Below are 20,796 nucleotides of genomic sequence, written 5' to 3'. Positions count from 1 at the left end.
CGAACAATCTATGTTCTCTCAGACGTTGGAGTACTATCTTGACGTGTTTTTCGTGGTCTCCCTGGTTTTGAGAATAAATCAAAATGTCATCCAGGTAGACAACAACAAATTGATCGAGAATGTCGTAAAACAGATCGTTCATGAAAGCTTGAAAGGTGGCCGGGGCATTACATAAGCCAAAGGGCATGACAAGATATTCAAATAGGCCATAACGCGTTTTAAATGCAGTCTTCCATTCATCCCCCTCTCTCATGCGGACGAGATTGTAAGCTCCTCTAAGATCGAGCTTCGTGAATATTTTGGAAGAACCCAACTGATCAAGAAGGACAGAAATCAGAGGAAGAGGATACTGGTTTTTAATGGTTGCTGCATTCAAAGCACGATAATCTATACAAGGACGTAGATCCCCTTCCTTCTTAGGGACAAACTAAAGTGGTGATGAAATGGGTGATTTGGAAGAATGAATAAATCCCATGGACAAAGCCTTGTCTATGTAATCTTTAAGAACTTCGTCTTCTTTGAGAGTGAGAGAGTACACTCTGCCAGATGGTATTTTTACTCCCGGAATTAGGTCTATTGGACAATCATAAGCTCTATGTGGAGGTAGAGTCTCCGCCATGCCTTTGTCAAAAACATCTGAATAATCTGTATATTGCGAAGGTATCACAGAGGATACGTTTCTAGAGACAGCTCCGATATGCATAGTAGGTGAAACTAGCACCCTGACTGGACTGTCATGGGTAATACCGAGTAATGTAGTACATCGAGTATTGCACATATTGGAAGGGAACTGAACCTGAGATGTTGACCAGTCGATGGCAGGATTATGAAGTTTCAACCATGGAATACCCAGAATGACTTTGTAAGCTGGTGCTTTAATGATATCAAATGATATGTCTTCAGTATGGCCTTCGTCAGTACTCATATGGAGTGGAACTGTTTGGTGTGTTACCATTCCAGAGACAAGAAGTGAACCATCCACTGCGTTAACTGTTTCAGGGATAGTTTTGTGAACTAATGGTATTTTTGACATGGTGGCAAAACATTGATCAACATAATTACCTGTTGCACCCGAATCGATCACAGCTGTAACACCATGATCTAAAGAAAATGTAACAGGTAGGCGAACTAGATGACTCGGATTCTGTACTGTAGAGTCCAAGGGTGAGTTTCCCGACATAGGGACTCTGTCTACTATCGGGATTTGGCGTTTCCCGCCTTTCTTTTAGGTTTTTTGGTACACTCAGGTAACAAGTGATCAGAGGCCCCACAATACATGCAGAGATTGTGTGATCGACGATATTCTCGTTGAGCAGAGGTAAGAGGTCCCCTAATCACCCCAATCTGCATAGGCTCAGGAGCAGGAGATGATGAAGATGAGGCCTCTGCTGCAAGCGAGCTGAACAATGCTGTTTTCTTTTCGCCGCGTCTTTCAGACTTACGAGCATCAATCTGAAGGACTAAATCTAGTAGTTCCCCAAATGCTGCGGGAACTACAGGAACAGTGGAGAGAATGTCCTTTAGATCATCTGATAGGCCTTAATAGAAGACAGCGGTCTTCTTTTCTTCAGGCCAGTCGGTCTCTGCTGCCAACTGATTGAATCGAGCCAAATAAACCAATAAAGAATTGTTTCCTTGTCTATGTTTTAAGAGTTCCAGATCAGTAGCTTGAGTGGTATAACGTGTATCAAATACTTTACTCATCATGGCAAGAAGGGCATCACAATTGTACAGGACATGACTATTAGATTCCAACAACGGGTTAGCCCATGCGGCTGCAGTGCCTCCCAAATGAGACAAAATAAAAGCCGCTTTGGTTGTAGATGTGGGAAATGAGGTGGGCCGACACAGAAAATGTAATTTGCATTGATTGATGAAAGTTCTGTATTGTTTAGGATCTCCTAGGAAGCGTTCAGGAGGAGCTAGCGGGAACTGGGTTGTAAGCATGATCGGATTTGATTCCTGCTGTGGAGGTGGAAACCCTGAACCGGAAGCTGTAGCTCCGGCACCAGCCATCTGTGACGCTGGTGTGGTAACCAAAGACTGAATGGCGTCCATGCGTTGGCGCAGTGCTTCTTGTGCATTGGTTAAATCGGTACGTAGATCCGTGACCATTTGCACGATTTGATTCAAAGCATCACTGGCCTCTGTGGACATTTTTTAACGGCTGCTAATTCTGTTACTCACCACTCCGAATAGGTCAAAGATGCGGAGAACACAACCTTGGAGATGTTGGTAGTATAGAATTCCGAATTCAGCCTTCCATCCCAGCTCCCCTGAGTACAAGACTCAGGCTTCCTCAAAGAGGGGCTCTTACTGACGGGGTATACTGAGTGGGAGCAAGCCATGTGTGCTGATTCCGAACAACAGGGGGCAGCAATTGATAAGATCGCTCAGAGCATGGAACGTGTGGCCCAATCCGTGCTCCCCCCTGCTAGGCAGGTGGATCTCCAGCAGCGGGCAGCACAGTCCACGGCCTGCTCGCTCAGGCTGGCAGGCTGGGCATGGCGGCCTCAGACAGGGCACGCCGGGCTGAAATGGTGTCTCTGCATCAAGCACTTGCTGCTCACGCAGAGGCACATAGGAAGGCCCTGAGGGATAACCATCAATCCCTCAGATCTATTCTGGGTGTGCTCAACATGTCGCAGAGGGAGCGGACAGAGGAGAGGCTGGAACAGCTTGAGAATACCATCTTGGCTGAGCTACGTGCATGCCGGGAGATGCTCCGGATGTCATGCGAGGCCATGGAGGAAGAACTCTGTGTTACATGTGCTACCTTGCAAGAGGAAGCACGCGTATCACGTGAGGTGCTGCATGCTGACCTACGTGTCATCGCAGCACAGGCAGGCTGCCGCCAAACTTCTCAAAAATTCTGGCACCCACGAATGGGCAATTACCGGGTCATTACGGCCCTGCCAGACACAGTAATTGCCCATTCGCAGGTGCCGGAATGGAATGCTCCCCATTCCCATTGAGTCCCATAGGGCTTAAAGGGTATGGGAAGGTTGGATGCACTGGCACCATTCAGAATGGTGCCGGTGCATCCGACATGCTGTGCTCGCGGGTGCCTCTCTGGCGGGCAGAGTGGCACCCGCGAGCACAACTCGTAGTTTACCAGTCCGGGAACTATGGTAACAGCAAGCTTACCAGTACCGTATTTCCCAGACTGGTAAACTTGTATGAGACCCAATGCCACAAACAATGAAAACATTTTTAACAAAAGGGAAAAAAAGTAATACAAAAAATACACAAACTGAACAAATGATAAGTCAAGGGAAAATAAGATTAGGGTAAAAGTGGGTAAAAGTGAGTAACAATGAAAGGGTTTAAGTACCAAAGGTTTTTGCAGTTACTCAATACACCTTTCACTAACAGACACTAGGAGCAATGATCAATAAAAACATATTTGTTTGTGGGTGGGGTGATTATTCGCTGTTAGGCACTGCCGCACACCCTGTTTGGACAAATTGGTTCAAATGCTCAATTACATTAAAAGTAAACATATTCAATAACAAATATGTGCTCATATTTGTAAATAAATGTGGGCAAGGTTTAAAAAGCTTCTACTGCACATAGATGTTTGTTGGCTCTCATGAGGTAAAGTGCTTTCTTAGTTATACAAATGGAGGGAAATAATGATTAAACTTTTTCACTAAAATCATCAAAATTAATTCTGTGTTCTAATTCAAAACAAACTTTGGTACATAAAATTGGGATGAAGTGGATGAAGACTTCTGGAAGATACATTGGCATCAGAAAGCAAAGCTCCTGGGAAGGCCTCTCATTCATTCAAGTTGCACTGCTGAAGATGGGAGCAGCACATCTGTAGAGACTTCATCAAAAGCCTCCACTCTGAACCTATCTAGCATTTTGATACTCATTGAATGGAGTGCTCCTTTAATGGGTGGATGTTGATTCTGCACAACCACCGCCCACAGCTACAGTGAAGACATTAGACCACATGTAAGCCAGAAAAGACTGCAGCCCAGTATGGGGCAGACCATCCAGAAGATATTAGGTGCTAGTCTGAGACATATTTCACAGCATCTATCCCTCATGTAGAATTGGTTAAAGTTCTCCCAAGGCATGGATGAGATCAGAAGTACAGGCAAGCCTGGAAGAGAAAAGGGGGGATGAAAAAACACCTCTGAGTATGCCATGGAAGAAGAAAGGTGGCAAGAGAAAAGCACTGAGGTCGAGGATGAAAGAAAGCAGATGGCAGAACATATCCTCACCCAGCTTGGTCAAGGAAAATGACAGCTGACAGGAGCAGTCTAGTGAAGAGGAGGTAGAAACTGTCATTTTCCAGTGAAGATAAAGACAAAAGAGCTCTCAAGAAAAGAAAGACTGAGTAAAATCAAAAGGAGAATGAGGACAACTTTGACCCAGACACTCTCATTCATCCCTGGTCATCCGACTGGGAGCCGCCAGTGAAAATAGTGGCATACCTAATGAGGACGTTGAGAACATCACTGGGCAAAAAATCCAGAAACAGACTACAGACGGAGTGCTCCAGGCCACATCTGCCAGAAGGAATTGCTGAAATGCCTGAAATAGACAAAAGAACGCTCACCTTCATGGGCAACTGTACTAAACACAACAGGAAACATCATGATGCATCTTGGAAATCATGCCAAGATAAATGACTGGATGTATTGGGACCAATTGCAAAGATACTCCATCTGGCTGATAAAGTGAAAGAGAAAGGGAGGGAGCATAGAGCCTACGGTTCTGATGAGATGGGTCCCAAAAGTCATATGCCTACTGCATAATGCCAACAGTATAATCACGATGGAAAGGACATGTCCACCATAGTAAAAATGTATCCTAAAGTGAGGGAGTTAGCAACATCCAATACAACAGCAGCCAAGGGCAAATGATTTGACAACTCGTTCATCAAGGAAAACCCTAAAACAAATGTTCATTTTTATTCATTCCCCTATTTAAGAAACACCAATTTGGTGAAAAATAAACATGTGTTAATTGTTCTGTTTTGTTTGATTTGTATATAATCACTAGCTTAAAAATCTTCTAGTCCATATCCTGCTGACATATTTCAACATATGAATAAAATAAACAACAAGGATATGTCTAAGTTGCATTGGACATTGTCACTTTCTTGGATGAATTTGTGAATCATTTGCTCAAACCGTACAGGAAACCTGCTCAGCACTGAGAGGAAAAAGCAAAGAAAGAAAGTTATGAAGACATGATTGGGTATGCTAAGACATTTGCCTTAACTCCTTGGAAGAACCAGTGTGCCCAGAAAACTGTCACTGACAGCTTGCAGTATTTCTGTGACAAGTAGGAATGGAGTAAGAAGGACGTTGAACAATTTCAGTGTGTTTCCTATTGTAGGCAATTGCAGATGGAAGCTTCCAATAAACCATCCCAAACACTTGCAAATTCTAATTTGATTAAGCACCTAATCCAGTTCCATTATGACAATATAGAGGAACCATATAGGAAGGCTAATTTCCATCAAAATGTACAAACCCATGGCCTATAATTTGTGGACAGGTATCTGCTGTGGAAAAACACACCTGCAACACTCTCTTCCACTTCTATTCATTCTTCTGTTCCAGCCACCTCCACCCACCCTCCTCCTATCCTGCCTATACCCAATATGCATGATTGCAAAGTAATGTGTTTGAAACACGATAAATGTTTCATGTTGTGAGATTGTACCCTACATGGTTACAGAAGAGCTATTTTAGAACATCAAAGCAATTGCTGGCACTACAAATTTATATGAATTTATTCAGTGGACATTTTTGGAAACCCCTTATTTTACAAAAATAAAAACAGAAAAAGCTCATGAAAAGAGTAAGCACAACAAACCCATACTTCAAATATTGGTTGAGGACTGAAATTGCATTGCTGAAGCCCATAGAGCGCCTGTATTTATTCGGGCAATTTGCACCGGACAACAATGTTCTATGGGCCTCATTACACGTAGTGCGGTAAACCATGGTGCTATTAGCACCATGGTTCATGCCGGTAATTTACCGGTACCGCCTTGGAGGAAAGGGGAATTACAGCCCTATTCCAAGGTTGGGAAGGCGGTAATTCCGCCTTCCTCCATTGCCCTTCCCCATTCCCATTTTTGCTCCATAGGGCTCTAATTACGGTACCGCAAAAAGCAGGCGTTAAAGTACCAACCCGCAAAGGGACCTCGTAGTAAGGCGGTAAGGGTTTACCGGTACCCTTACCGGTACCAGTAAACCCTTACCGCACTACGTGTAATGAGGCCCTATTTCTTTTTTACATAATAGGAGTTTGCACAACTAATGTCATTTCTATATTCTTTATGAGTTTATCTTTAAAAATAGCACCAATCAAACATATTTTTCATGACATGAAACAATAGATTTTACAAAACAGCAAACAACAAATGAAGACAATGGGCCTCATTACGAGGTTGGAGGAATGGGTTTACTGGCACCGGTAATGGTCCCAGTGCCGGTAAACCCATTCCGCCCTATTACGAGGTTCCCTAGCGGGACCCGCACAGAATGTCTGGTCAGACCAGACGTCCTTTGTGGGTCCTGCAAGGGGACAAAGCAGCTAATAACGGTGCTGTTATCAACTGGCCTGTTATTAGCTCCATCCCCGTTCCCATTGAGCCCTATGGGGGCTCGAATGGGAACGGGGAATGGTTTTGTGAAGGAGGAATTACCGGGTCCTCCAAGGTTGGAATGACCCGGTAATCCCTCATTCACAGACCCCGGACCCGGACACGATTTTGGAGGCAGCCATGGCGCTAATAGCCCCATGGCTACCGCCAAACTCGTAATGAGGCCCATATATTTATTTCTTTTAGATGACCACACAGAAAGACACTCCAGCATAAACAATCTTTTTAAAGAAGACACATTTTCACATCACCCCCCAAAAAAATATTTAATAAACACATTACGAGATTATAAAAGCATTGTAAATAAAATCACATGTCTACTGCTCTGTGATCATTCTTTTATTTTGAGTGCAGGAAATATACTTAGTGATTCTATATTATGCACCTCAATGAAATACATTTTCCTTCCTAATAAACAACTTCCAACACGGTGAGCATCACGTTGTAAGCTGCAAAGTAACGTGAAGCGTGTTGTCTTGCTGGGGTGTGGTTTAAATAGCCCCAACAAAATAGTCCAGGTAAAGTAGTCCCTAGGCTACCACACCCAAAACACTAGACTGCATAGCTTGGTTCCTAGGAACCAAGCTATGTGGATGCCTCCATGTTGGTGGACAATATAATAAAGCAGTTCCCAAGCACATTGTTTTTCATGGTGTATGAGCCTGGCCAATAGGCGCCAGGACTGGCCCCATGAGGGCTTTTGAAGAGGATGCCAGGTTCTAGAGCCCCGAGTCCTGACTCCACCTGGCCAATGGGTTTGCCAGAGGGGGTTTTGGGCGAGGGTCGTGAAAGCACTCCCCCCTAAGGCCCCTCTCACGGTGTTCCTTCTGTCTGGCCCAGCTTTAGTTGGGAAGTTCTGATGGAATTTGTGATTAGATGCGGTGCGTGGATGTTCTCACTGGGCTCCCAGGATCTATCTTTTGGTCCAAATCCTTTCCAATCGACGAGATAATATAGATTGGACCTAGAGTATTTAGAATCCAAGATATCCTTGACTTCGAATTCTGGTTCTCTGTCAACAATTATGGACTTAGGTGGTGTCCCAATCCGTGTGCCAGGTTGCAGTGGTTTCAAGAGGGACACATGAAATACCGGGTGGATTTGTAGATTAGGTGTGTAAGAGGATTCAATTCAACACTACAGCTAAGTCAATGCCTAGTCTGGGATACTGAATGGAAACCCTTATTGATATATCTTTATGTCCAGTTCATGCGTTCTGGATGACTACCCCTATATAACACCCCTCTCTTGGAATCCCCCTGACCCCACAGAGCCAAGAAGTAGTTCTGTTTTGCAAGTTTAAAGGTTTATTTGATAATTTAAACAATATATATATATATCACGCTTTATAATAAATTAATAATTGAATATCACACTGAATCTGAGCAGTAATCAATAATGGATAGTCTGGCACTAGCACACTTGTGAATAGGAACAGAAGAATAAGGTGGTAGAGAATGCTTTATATAAGTTCAGATGGATGTAATGTTGAATGAAAATGCAATACAGAAAATACTCAATATGATTTCAACAAAACAATGTAATCACTTTTCTCTGGCAATCCCCTCCCCCCTTTATGCAATGCAAGGCAATGGAAGGAAAGCACACAGTTCTCAGAAATGCAATCAAATGTAATTCAGTTCACCCCAGCAAGCTTAGACTACAGAAGTTTGAAACACAGGCCCAAAATGCTTTTATATGTGCTGGCAATGAAGTGAGGAATATGCTGAAAATGGTTTTAATTCCCTTTAGGAGATTCAGGGTGAGTGAAATATACTTGGGATGAGTTCAGGCTCACTTTAGCAAGGATCTAGGAGTAACTAGCAGGTTAAATGAATTTTTGGCAAATGAAAGCAAGAAAACTGCTGTTTTCACACGTGGAGAAATTTGCAAATCGCAGTGAAATTCGCGAGTGCGTTTTTTGCGATTGCGGCAAAAGTATAGGGGGTAGGAATGCGGTTTTAGGTTCATTGAAAAGCCAAGATTCCCAGCTTTCAGAGGAAAGTTACTCTAAGACAAACGGTCACGGAGATATGAGCGATATGGTAAAGGTCGTTTTTCAGATTTTAAATTTTAAAGTTCAAAAAGACAAGTGACAGCTAGCAACTAGAAAATGACAGGTGACAGCTTTGCAAATGACAGGTGACAGTTAGGAGACAGTTCTGGTTAGATTAAAATAGATTGAATTATATTATTTTAACTAAGAGATTGGTTCTGCACAGTTCTGCTAGGTACTCACAATATATTTTTGAAATAAATGGGCCTTGCCACGGATCTGGTCAGGTTTTCTTCACTCGCCACAGACGATCTCTGCGCACAGCGTCTGGGTCAGCTCTACTCTGCTGGTCTGATCTGGGTCTCTGGTTCTGATCAGGTCTGTGGGTCCGGATACAGCGGTCTCCGGTTCAGCTGGTCTCTCTCTGGATACAACACTGCTCTCTGGCAAATGGCAAGAGTTCTTGCAAAGAATTCAAACAGCTCGCCTGGCTGTGATAATGGCAATGATTTGAGGCCTGCTAAAGAGGGATTTAGCTTGTAGTTGACCTCTCTGCTACAAATTCTGAAGTAAAGTCTTGGTCTCTGAAGGTGGATAGATTGAAGTCTCTATGTTGGCTCTCTGGAGGTTGATGGAGGTAAAGTATGGATTTTCCCGGAAGAGCGTCCCGCAGCAGATGGAATTGAATGTCTCTATCTGTCCTGACTGTCTGCTTTTATGTGTTTTGAAAATGGGTGGAAAGGCTAGCTTCCTAGGCCCTACCCCTCCCCACTTGTCATTGGCCACTTCATCCTCTTCCCCTTGATTGGGGGAATGAACTGAAGTGTCATCATGATGAGGTCTGTTTATGGTACAGAGAACCCACCCCTGTCAAATTACACACAATCTATATTTTGACCCAAAAGACATATTTGCACAGGTACACATTTGTTTAAAATTACATGCACCCATCACATATCACAGGAGGTATACCCTGTCCAAATCTGCTCTTCCTGGGAGCTTGCATTCAGAAATGGCAACATTTGCACTTTTTAACTGGTTTCGTAATATCGGACATTACCCCAAATTTATACACATGTGCGCAAGGAGTATGGACATTACTTGATGAATTGTCAGATTTTTAACATGCATACATTTTAAGTAATACCCTCTTAACTGCTAGCTTGCCCCCAGATCATACCACCGGTTCTAAAAACCTCTTAAAATGTGGGCAGAAAAATCACAAGAATTATGGTATCATTTAAATAATTTTCACAAGTCCGCTCTATGAATGATCCATCTTTTTAGAGTTATGTTCTGGCCCCAAAGGGGTGTGGTTTCCCCCCAGCACAAGGTTGAATTTCTGGTTTTTCCAGTTCTGCCAAGCCAGCTTGCTCTCACAGGCAGTGCTCCTCCCCTTTCCTTCCAGGAGGAAGCCACTTTTACGGCCCCCATAATAAAACATTTGCCTGAGTCAGGACAGGGCTTTGTTCAATTTCCTGCAGAGCCCAGGTAATTCAATCAGAGAAGTGTCATATCCCATTTGGTGGGAGCAGCAAAAGGCAGCTAGGCCTGGGAACACAGCTGTTGTGCAAGTCTCATCTCCTGTCGGGGGTAGCTGGTGGGCAGAATTCAGTTCCTTAAACCAGGCCCCAGCTAATGTCACTTTTAGTTACCCAGTTTTCTGCATTCAAATAAAACTAGCCATTTTTACATATGCAGCTAGAATGCTGATTCTAAGTTTCAAACTATGACATTTAAACAATTGCAACCTATGTGACACTCAAAAGTAGGTCACTCATTTCTTTTAAACATTTAGATTTTTAGTGTCTTTCAGTCCAAATTTACTTAAACTGCTGAAATCCACAGCTTAGCCAGTCTTGTTATAAACCTTCAAGTCACTTCAGAATATAACTTTACATTGTATCCACCTCTCAGTAAGTCTTTCTTTGGCCTGCTTTGGGTTCATTTATTCAGTTTTTACACAAAAAAAAAAGTCTGGTGTTGTTTTAAAACGCCGGCTTTCTGATAGTGGTGAGTACTGGTAATGCAACCATTTTGGGGATTTTTCTTGAATTAATGCATTCCAAACAGGAATGGTTCTTACATGGTAGTAAATCCTTGCTTAACATTGTTTTGATGGGGCTCCTTACAGTAAAATGGTTATGTGGAACCCCACAAAAGGGTTGAATCTTTAAAGTGGTCTGGTGAGCCACGATTTCAGCAACTTTTTGACATCAGTAACAGTGGATTTTGTTAACAAAGATCTTTCTTTACTCTGGTGGGTAGCAAGTTAGGTAACCATTTTGGTATGCGCACAAACTGCGTGGTTCTCCTGGATTCTGGCGCACTGGTGGGCTTTTTAGCCATCTTGGATTTTCTAAGCCCACAGCACCAAATGTTGCAGCATGATAGCTCAAACATGGGTCAGGACACCCAACAGATCCCCCCACGTGACTGCCCTTTGAATTTGAGTCGATGGGGAGTCGGGTGCACAAGGGTTTTGACCCACGCACTGGTCTGTCCGCATAATCTTCTTCCAATTCTGCAAATGGCACAGTTCAGCATCTTTTCCTCCATCCGGTACTGATCGATCGGTTCTCCTCGCCGGTCCTGATGGGAATATTGGGCGGTACCCCGGGCCCCTCGCGTCTCTGCTCCCGGTCTCCGGATCGTCCTCCTTGGCCCGTCTCGAGGTTTTCTTTCTCCTAGGACGACAAAGGAAGAGCACAATACCTATTCATGGACATTTCTCCCCCACCATTGTTATAGTGGGGTGGCATATAAATTTATAGTCAAAACATATGAACATGCACATTTCTTTTTGCATTCAAAAACGAAAACACCCACATTGAGGAACTCAGAATTTGATAGGCGATATGTAGGATATTTTAAGTTAGAACTAAATTAATCTGAGACAGTACCCTCTAGGATTCCAGAGGATTCCTCCAGTTGTTGCAGAGTGTGCCTGGGATGGCAACACTTCAACTGGTTTATGTGGACCCACTTGTCTTCCCCCTCTGCCAAACCGCCTTTGGGGATGTGGATCTTGTAGGCCACAGGGGAGATTTTGTCTATAACCTCAAAGGGTCCCTTCCATGTAGGCAAAAGTTTTCGCTGTTTGGCCTGGTTCCTTTGGAAATTGTATAGATAGACCCGGTCCCCCACCTGATATTCCTTCCTGGAAGTCTTCAGGTCATAGTGGGTCTTCATGCTATCAGCTGATCTTTCTAGATTCCGCTGAGCATAAGCAAAAGCATGTTGAAGGTGTTTCCTTAAATTCTCCACATACTCATGAGTTGTGGAGGCATTTATCAGTGTCTGCTCTTGGGTCATGTAGAGCAAATGCTGAGGAAGCACCATCTTGCGTCCAGTCATCAACTCGAATGGTGACATTTTGGTTGCAGATGAAGGGGTAGATCTGATGGCCATTAGGACCAGAGGTAATCGGATATCCCAACTTGGCCCAGAATCTGCCACAAACTTCTTTAATATGCTCACAATGGTTCGGTTATATCTCTCTACTGCCCCAGAAGAAGCTGGCCGGTAAGCAATATGCAACTTCCTTTTGACCCCCAGTATCTCCCACATCATTGTCATTACTTCACTGGTGAAGTGGCTACTCCTGTCTGACTCAATCCTTTGAGGTAGACCGAAACGGGAAAAGATGTGGTTAATCATCAGGGCAGCTGCAGTTTCTGCCTTGGAATTTGGGGCTGGAAGACATTCCACCCACTTGGTAAACAAGCATGTCACAGTCAACATGTACTTATTCCCCCTAGCAGAGCGAATCACGGGGCCTACGAAGTCGATTTGTAAATCTGACCATGGCAGTGTCATCCCCCTCTTTTGGAGAGGCGCACGATGCGTGAGGGATGATGGCTGAAATTGTGCACACACAAGACACCCCTTCAAATATTGGTCAAGGTCCTGCCCCATGTGTGGCCAGTATGCAACCTCTCTTAAGATTTCCAATGTTGTGTGAAACCCCCTATGACCGGCGGTGGCCGCATCATGGGCGTGACTTAACATCAGGCTTCGGAATGATGAGGTAGGAACCACCCACTGATCGTGGCCAGCTTTGGATTTCCTTACCAACAAACCGTCTTGGATTCAGAACATTTTTGGACATTTCATCAACACTGTTAGGTCCTCTTTCCCAGTGTAATCGGTATCCGTCAGGGGAAAGTTCTCAGGGTCCTCAAGGTGCTGGTAAAATTTACCAATTATTGGATCCCCTTTCTGAGCTGTAATTAAATCAGCATCAGGGGTCTCCTTACTCCATTGTGCAATTGAAAGATCATTGTGAGCATTTGTCTGGGACCTAGTGATAGCAGTGACCTGGATTTCCCCCAACAGGGACTCAATCTCAATTAGATCCCCTTGGATGGCCCCGGTTTTGGCCAGCTGATCAGCTAAGTCATTTCCAGTTTTGTCTGGTCCCTCTACTTGGAATGACCCTTGATCTTTTTCCAATAGATGGTCATCTCATTCGAGGTGACCAGATCGTCAATGTTTTGGATCAACTTCCCATGTTTCAAGGGTTTGTTATTGGCACATAACATGCCTCTGGCTTTCCAATTAACCAGGTGCTCCCCGAACCGGTTCCGTACATAATCCGAATCTGTGATTATGACCAGTTCGTAAAGTTGATGCTGGACAGGAGTGAGGATGGCCTGATGCACAGACATCAATTCTGCCACCTGACTACTTCGGGGACCAATTTTGTATCCAGCGGAGGGTTCTGGGAACTCCTTCACCCATGCATTCCCTATGCCGGCCACCAGTTCTTTTTCCCCGTCGTTGTCAACATGGTACGAGCATCCATCCACATAGACAGTGGGCATTCCTTCACACTTGTCTTCTTCAAAGACTTTGTGTGGGGAATTAAGGTATGCCTCCGTGTTGTCCTTGATTTTTAGACTTTCGTCCTCGAGACAGTTTTCTCTGGCACAATCATGCAAGTCAGCCAGACCTTGCGCGAGGGGACTCTTCTTGTTTTGGCCATATCTGACCTCCACAGGAAAGCCTTGCATTGACAGAATCCAGGAAGTAATTCGGGAATTACTCACATTTCCGGCCCGGATTCTGTCACTTTGGAGATATTGCAGAGGCTGGTGTGGAGTCTCCACTATGATGTGTTCCCCCTGGATAAACGGGCGGTAATTCTTCAATGCCCACACCGTCGCCAGGAGTGCCTTCTCACAATCGTTGATTTTTTCCTCCACAGAGGATAAAGTTTTGCTCGCATAGGAGATTACTTTATTGACCTTGTCATGCTTTTGGTATAATACTGCCGTCAAGCACGTATTAGAGAACCCCGTCTCCAAGAAGAACTCCTTGTTTCTGACAGGGTAAGCTAGGCAGGGCGCTTGTGAGAGGCTTCTCTTGAGTTGTCTTACTGCCTCGGCTTGTTCTGGACCCCATTCCCACTTGACCCCCCCCTTCAAGAGATGAATCAGGGGTCTGGTGATCTCTGTGTAGCCCTCAATGAACTTTCTGCTGTAATTAGTCAGTCCAAGGAGGCTCCTTAGTTCCCGCAGAGTTGTGGGGTCCTTCAGTTTCTGAAGTGCTTCCACTTTCTTTTCCTGGGGACAGAGACCCTGAGGAGTAATCTCATGCCCCAAGAAATTAACACGGGTTCTACACCACTGTGCTTTCTGAAAGGAAAGTTTTGCTCCGGCGGCCCTCAACTGTGTCAGAACATAACGGATCTCCGCTATGTGTTCCTCAACAGTTGAGCTTTTGATGAGGACATCGTCGACATAAGCCAGGTTACCCCTCGCACCCAGGTCGGGCATGGCCTTATGTAGGAAAATTTTGAACTCATTACCGGAGTTAAGGTATCCGAAGGGAGTCCGGGTCCATGTATACTGCTGGCCCCCAAAGGTAAAAGCCAGTTTGTATTGGTCCTCCCTGCTGACAGGCACGGTCCAGTATCCATTGGTCAGGTCTATTGCAGTGAATACCTGTGACCCCTGGATCAGGGCCAGCCCATGGTCAATGTAGGGCAGAGGCCATCGGGAAGTATGGACCCGTTTGTTGAGCTCCCTGAGGTCGGCGCAGAGTCTCCATTGGCCGTTTGGCTTCAATATTCCCAGCACCAGATTATTGAAGGTGCTGTGGACTGGACGGATTATTCCCCGGGACTCAAGGTTCTTAATTATTTCAGTAAGGGACTCCATTGATGCGAGAGGCAAGCGATATTGCTTCACAAACACTGGAGTCATGCCAGGGTCCGTGGGGATTGTTGTTGTGTGGATGTCGGTGCTGCCACAGTCATATGAGTCTACCGCAAAGAGATCTTGGAAATCCAAGAAAACTTGTTTCAACTTTTGCTTTTGTTCCAGAGTCACACAGGCATCAGCTAGGTTGACTCTCTCTTCCACCATCTGCCTGAAGCCTGGAAAGACTTCTGGTTTGGCTATCTCAGCGGCCTCCTCCAGCTGGGTGGAGAAGTCCCTGGTCAGAGTGCTGATTTGAACTGGAGGCTTCAGGTGGGAAAGGCAGCCCTCATGGACCTGGAAAATCACCTCATCCCTCCTGAAGTCACAAGTCACATCTTCCTTACCATAAGGGCAAGAAGTGTACACCAGGAAGTTCCCCCCATGCCGGGTAAAAATCCTGTATGGTGTTGTATTGTCATCACTGTCACTGTCAAAGCAGTCCTTGGGGATTGGCCCTAACAGTTCATTACCTAAATCTATGGAAAAATGTCGGTCATCAACCGCCATTCCAATAATGGTGCCTGCGGCTAGAGTAATACTCTTTAAGTCGCTGTTATCCACCTCTATTAGAATGGTGTCATGTTCTATATTGACTAATGGTGTTGGGTTTACCCCTAACCCTTGCTGTTGGAGAGAAGCGTTTAGATGTATGTAAGCATCAGGGTTTTTCAAATGTTGTCCTCTTTTAGCTTTCACTTCCAGGGAGAATTGTCGGGTCCTTTCTGGGATGGTGACTTCCTCTTTGATCTGAATTTCATCTGCATAAGGTAGCAATTGAGCTGACCTAAATGCTTTTTCTGGATCATCAAAGCCCATGGGATTATCCGCTAATCGGGACCAAGCTTTGAAGTTTATTAGGTCCAAACTAATGGCAAAGCGATTGAGAATGTCACTGCCTAAGTAAAAGGCGGCAGTGACGTCTCGCACGACCCAACAATTATGGACTATGCTCTTGTTGCCAATGGAGATTTTGAGCATACACCTGCTTGGCAGGAGATGTTTGGAATTAGGCGCTTCCAGGTCCATTTCCCCTTTGTCTATCAGTTTGAATGTGGGAATGGCTGGATCTTTTGGGAGTTGGCGGAACATGGCTTCGCTGATGAAGCTCTTACCGTTGTTCACACACACTCGAGCGAGAACAGAGTCCTTCCCATCATTTAACTGAACAGGGATGAACAACTGCTCTCCAATTTTCTGAATATCAGCCAGGCTCTGAGCTGATTTCACATCTTTCTGGACTATAGGAGTGGGAGTTTCTGATTGTGGATTAGTATAGAATCTCAGAGTGTTTCCTTCCAGCGTGGAGTACCACTTTAGACTCGAAGGAAGGTTGTTTTTCAGAAATAGAGAGGACCCTCCATCACCAGTCTGTTGTCCTACTGCTATTACTGTCACGTCTGGAATTTGGCTATTCTGGAAGTGAAATTCTACTTGGTCAGATTTTTGTTCAACCATGTGGCAGGTGCCGTTTAAACTAACATGGTTGACACTCTGTTTTAATTTTATGGGTCGGCTAGTCTGGGTCCAGAGGACCTTGTTTACGCAATCTATTAGGGGTGACAACCTTCTCAGGAGGTAATTCCCTAGTAAACAAGGGGTGCCCTCTGGAGTCACTACTATGACCGGGTGTTTCACCTTGTGTCGCCCGATCTTAATGTCCAAGTCTGCAGTCCCCTCAACGGGAATTTCCTTCCCGTCAAAGTTCTGCAGTTGTCCAGGAAGAGAGGTGAGAGGAATTTGGTAATTCTCTCCCCTTCCTGCATTCAGTTCGTCAAAGGCCCTTCTGGACAGAAGGGTAGCTTGAGATCCAGTGTCCACCAGTGCCAAAATTGTACCCTGCCCCTGTACTTGTACCGGGGCATAGTATCTTCCCTCCTTCTCCTCAAGTGGGCACAGATAATGCACATTTTTGGACAACTGGTGGGCTAACTTTCTGGTTTTGGACATCGCTAGCGAAGAGATTTGGGCAGAATTCTGTGGAGAGCCTTGGGAATCTGAAAGAAAAAGTTGGCAACTGGAGATCAGAGCCATTGTGGGTTCCCCTGGTTCCGGTTCTGGGACGCCCCGCCCTTTTTGGAGACAGTCATCAGGATGGGTTTGAACCAGGGGATTTTCTTGCGGTTGGTTCTGGGATGAGATGTTGGGCGGCGGTAGCTCAGTCTCCACATCTCCCCAGTCTGGATTTGCATCCCTAGGGACCCATTTTTCTTTGGGAGGAGTTCCCCCCTCTCTGAAGGAGAAGATCCTTTTCCCAGGATCCTCTGAGGATCCCTCTCCCTCAACTTGGAAGATCTGTACCTCCTCCTCAAACTGTGTCTGTTTGGGTCTTTTGTTTCTCCTACCCCCCCTCTGCTCCTTAGGAGGCAGACTTTCAGGGGCAGGAGATTTTGTTTCCGGTTCCTGGGTTTCCAGGGGCTGTTTACAAGTGAGGAAGGAAGCTTCCTCCAAGGCTTTACACCCCCCTTCCCCTTGTGCCTCCTCCCTGGGAACCGGTGAGTTATCGGGGTGCTGCCCCCGTCATTGTTCTGGAGCACCAGGTCCAGAATTGGGTGCGTTCTGCGCCGGCATGCCGATCTGAGGGTTCTGCTGAGCCCTCAGTATGTGACCCAGATCCCGCGCCATGTTTTGAACCTAGCGCTCTAACTGGGAAACCCGCTCAGGCTGATACGGGGCCCTATTTTCTCCCCTGGGCTGATCCCGGGAAGGGTAGCTATCCCTTCTTTGGTAGTACCCCTGGTTGGGAAGATTTGGATACCCCTCCACCCTTGGCCTCCCCTCTCCCGGATTCGGTTGTCTGGGCTCAGGGAATTGGGGAAAGAAGGGTGGAGGATTTTGGGGCTGGAAGTTGGGTGGATACCTGGGGAAGAAGTTCTGCCCAGGGTTTGGTGAGTTTCTGCCCTCCTGTGAGAAGTTGGGAGGGAAGTTCTCTGGGTTAGGTGCTTGGCTGGATCCCCCCCCTTGGGCTGGAGGAGTCCACACATAACCCAGGATGGGTCTGTTTCCCTTGTAACGGGGGCTTACATAATCAGGAGAGCGAGGGACCCCATTTGTGGGGCTGCCTCCCTGGCTCCCTGTCTGTGACTGGCCCGAGGACCTTCTGGGCCTAGCATTATTAGGTGCAGGTAGGTTGTTAGGCCCCCCATCTCCAACTCTAAAACGGGGGTGACCTTTACCTCTGCCACCTTGGCAGCAGCAGGGGTGTTGTTGGCTTTGGGGTTTTTGGGCGCATTATTTTTATTTTCTATTGGCTTCTGCACCTCATAGATCCGGGTCGCCTGTTCAATGACCCAGTCTAAAGATCTTTTCTCGTGAAAATCCCTCACGAGCTGGGTCATTATGTATTTGGGCAAGGCATGGAAAAACGTATTAATAAATTCTCTGCTATCCGTGCGCACCCTTCTTGTGGTCTGTGCAAAAGCAGGCTTTAACTCCTGCACAAATTCTTGTGGGGCCTGATCCTCCCCACATTGTAAATTGTAGGCTGCCTTGCGAGCCTCTTGAGGATTTCTATGAGTAGAAAAATGTTTCAAGATGGCCGCCTTATAGGTGGACCATCTTAAATGATGTTGGTCCTCCAGCCCCGCAAAGAAACTGGAGTATTCCGGGGAGAAGGTCCACTTTACATATTGAATACAGCTTTGGCTGTCCTTCAAATGGAAAGTCTCCATCATTTGCTCAAACAGCTCTAAGTGCTCCCAAACAGAATACTTGGCGTTCTTATGATAAAGCGTGATGACGCTCCTGATTGCCTTAATCTGCTTTAAGGGGTCCTTAAGCAAGGCCCTTTTTGTCTTATTGGCCCTTTTGGTCCGGGTAACCCTGGTCCATTCATCTTCTGACTCAGAGGCACTGCTCCCAGAGGTTCCCGTCTGTTCTTCCAGGTTTTCCCGGATTCTGCGAGCCTGGGAATGGCTGGCAGAATGTGGGGACCTGGTCTCCTGTGTCCTGTACCGCTCAGAGGAGTCTTCAGATCCCTCCTTGCTGCCAGGATTTGATGGGTACCCCCCCCACTGACCTAACTGGGCAGAGGTTTTCAGGATGCCCTTAATGGGCCTACTCTCCTGGGGTTCCCCATCAAATTGCACTGTGCTTGGGTGCCCATACCCGGATGCCCGCCCCTCCATTCCTGGGTGGTACTGGCCTATGAGCCCCATGCTTCTGGCTCATGTGCGCCAGGGGACATGGGGGTGGCAGAGTCCAGGGACTGAGAGAGATAAAGGCCTCTGGTACTAGGGCTCCTGCGGTTATTCTCAGGAGTTTCTCTTTCCCAGCGAACATCATCTCTATCCGCCCCTGCTCCCTGTTGCAATGCAAGAGCCTGCGCCTTCAGTTCCTCATTTAAGGCCTTACTAGACTCTATCAGTCTCTCCTGCATCTCTACCTGTTGTTGGAGTCTATCATTGTGCTGGCAGAGAGCCTCATTCTCTCTCTGTGCCTCCTGATTGGTCCTGGAGCACTGGGCCAGTCTTTGCTGCAGGAGGGTTACCTCCTGAGCTGTGTCCCTATTGACCTGCTCCTTTCTTGCCAGAGCATCCTCCACCCTCCTGGTGTGTTCTAACAAGTTCTGGCGTTCTTTTTGGAGGTCACCCAGCCCCTGGAGGGCCAAGTGATTTTCTTCTGTTTTTCTTTTTAAATGGCAGACTTCCTGGCCTAAGGCGTCTCTTTCCTGGCTAAGAGCCTGCATTTGTGCCGCCAGGTCGTCCCTCTGCCTTTGAAAGGCACAAGCTTTCTGGCGTTCTTCATCAAACTCTGCCTGGGTATCCAGGTCTTTCAAAATCAGCTTGTTGCTCTCTGCCTTCACTCTATCTAGATGACTTTGCAGGGTGGCTACCTGCTCCGTGCATGCCCTGTTAAAGTCTAATTGTTGCTCCAGCTTTTTCTGGCTCTGCAGTAAGGAGTCCAAACTGTCTTGGTGCTCCTTCTGCAGGGCCAGAAATCTAGTATCCTGGTCAGCCTTTTCCTGTTGCAGTATATCCATGTACTCTTTTATTTTAATGATATACTGCCTACTATCATTTTCTGACTCCTGGCTCCTCTGCAGCCTCTGCTCAGAAGAGTCCAGATCAGATTGGGCCTTCTGTAAGGCCAGCAGTTGCCTACTCGCCAGATCTTGGCCGTCAGCACATTTGTCCTGCATGGCTCCCATATGTAAATATAAATATGCCGCTACCCTGGCAATCTTGTTGTGCTCATCCTTGGCCTTAGAGGACATATATAGTTCACTCAGGGCCACATGTAAGGGACCCTGGTCTCTCCATATATCTGACCCTGTTTCCGTGATCTGGGGTGCGATTGCTTGCAACCAGACCGTCTGGTCCTGATGAGTCCACTCACCTCTCACAAATAACTTATGTAAGAAGTGCTCTCTGGCTATTTTCATGTCTACTAAGGTCGTCATTCTAGAGATTTGAGTTCCTTCCTGACTTACAGAAGTTTGTATTTTATTTTTGCAAAACAGACCTTTTCCTTAGAGCGTTCCTTTGAGGAGTGCTTTACAGCGTAACACAGCGTGGTAATCCGACCGGATATGTGTATCTGGTCAGCTGGCACGCTGTATTAATCTGCACAAATGGTAGATCTAACCCAAACATCCCGGACGAGCCCCCAATTTATAAGAGGATTCAATTCAACACTACAGCTAAGTCAATGCCTAGTCTGGGATACTGAATGGAAACCCTTATTGATATATATTTATGTCCAGTTCATGCGTTCTGGATGACTACCCCTATATAACACCCCTCTCTTGGAATCCCCCTGACCCCACTGAGCCAAGAAGTAGTTCTGTTTTGCAAGTTTAAAGGTTTATTTGATAATTTAAACAATATATATATATATCACGCTTTATAATAAATTAATAATTGAATATCACACTGAATCTGAGCAGTAATCAATAATGGATAGTCTGGCACTAGCACACTTGTGAATAGGAACAGAAGAATAAGGTGGTAGAGAATGCT

Source organism: Ambystoma mexicanum, chromosome 7q, assembly GCF_040938575.1.
Source record: "Ambystoma mexicanum isolate Mex_15411 chromosome 7q, UKY_AmexF1_1, whole genome shotgun sequence".
NCBI classification, from domain to species: domain Eukaryota; kingdom Metazoa; phylum Chordata; class Amphibia; order Caudata; family Ambystomatidae; genus Ambystoma; species Ambystoma mexicanum.
Note: the sequence above shows the minus strand (reverse complement) of the source record.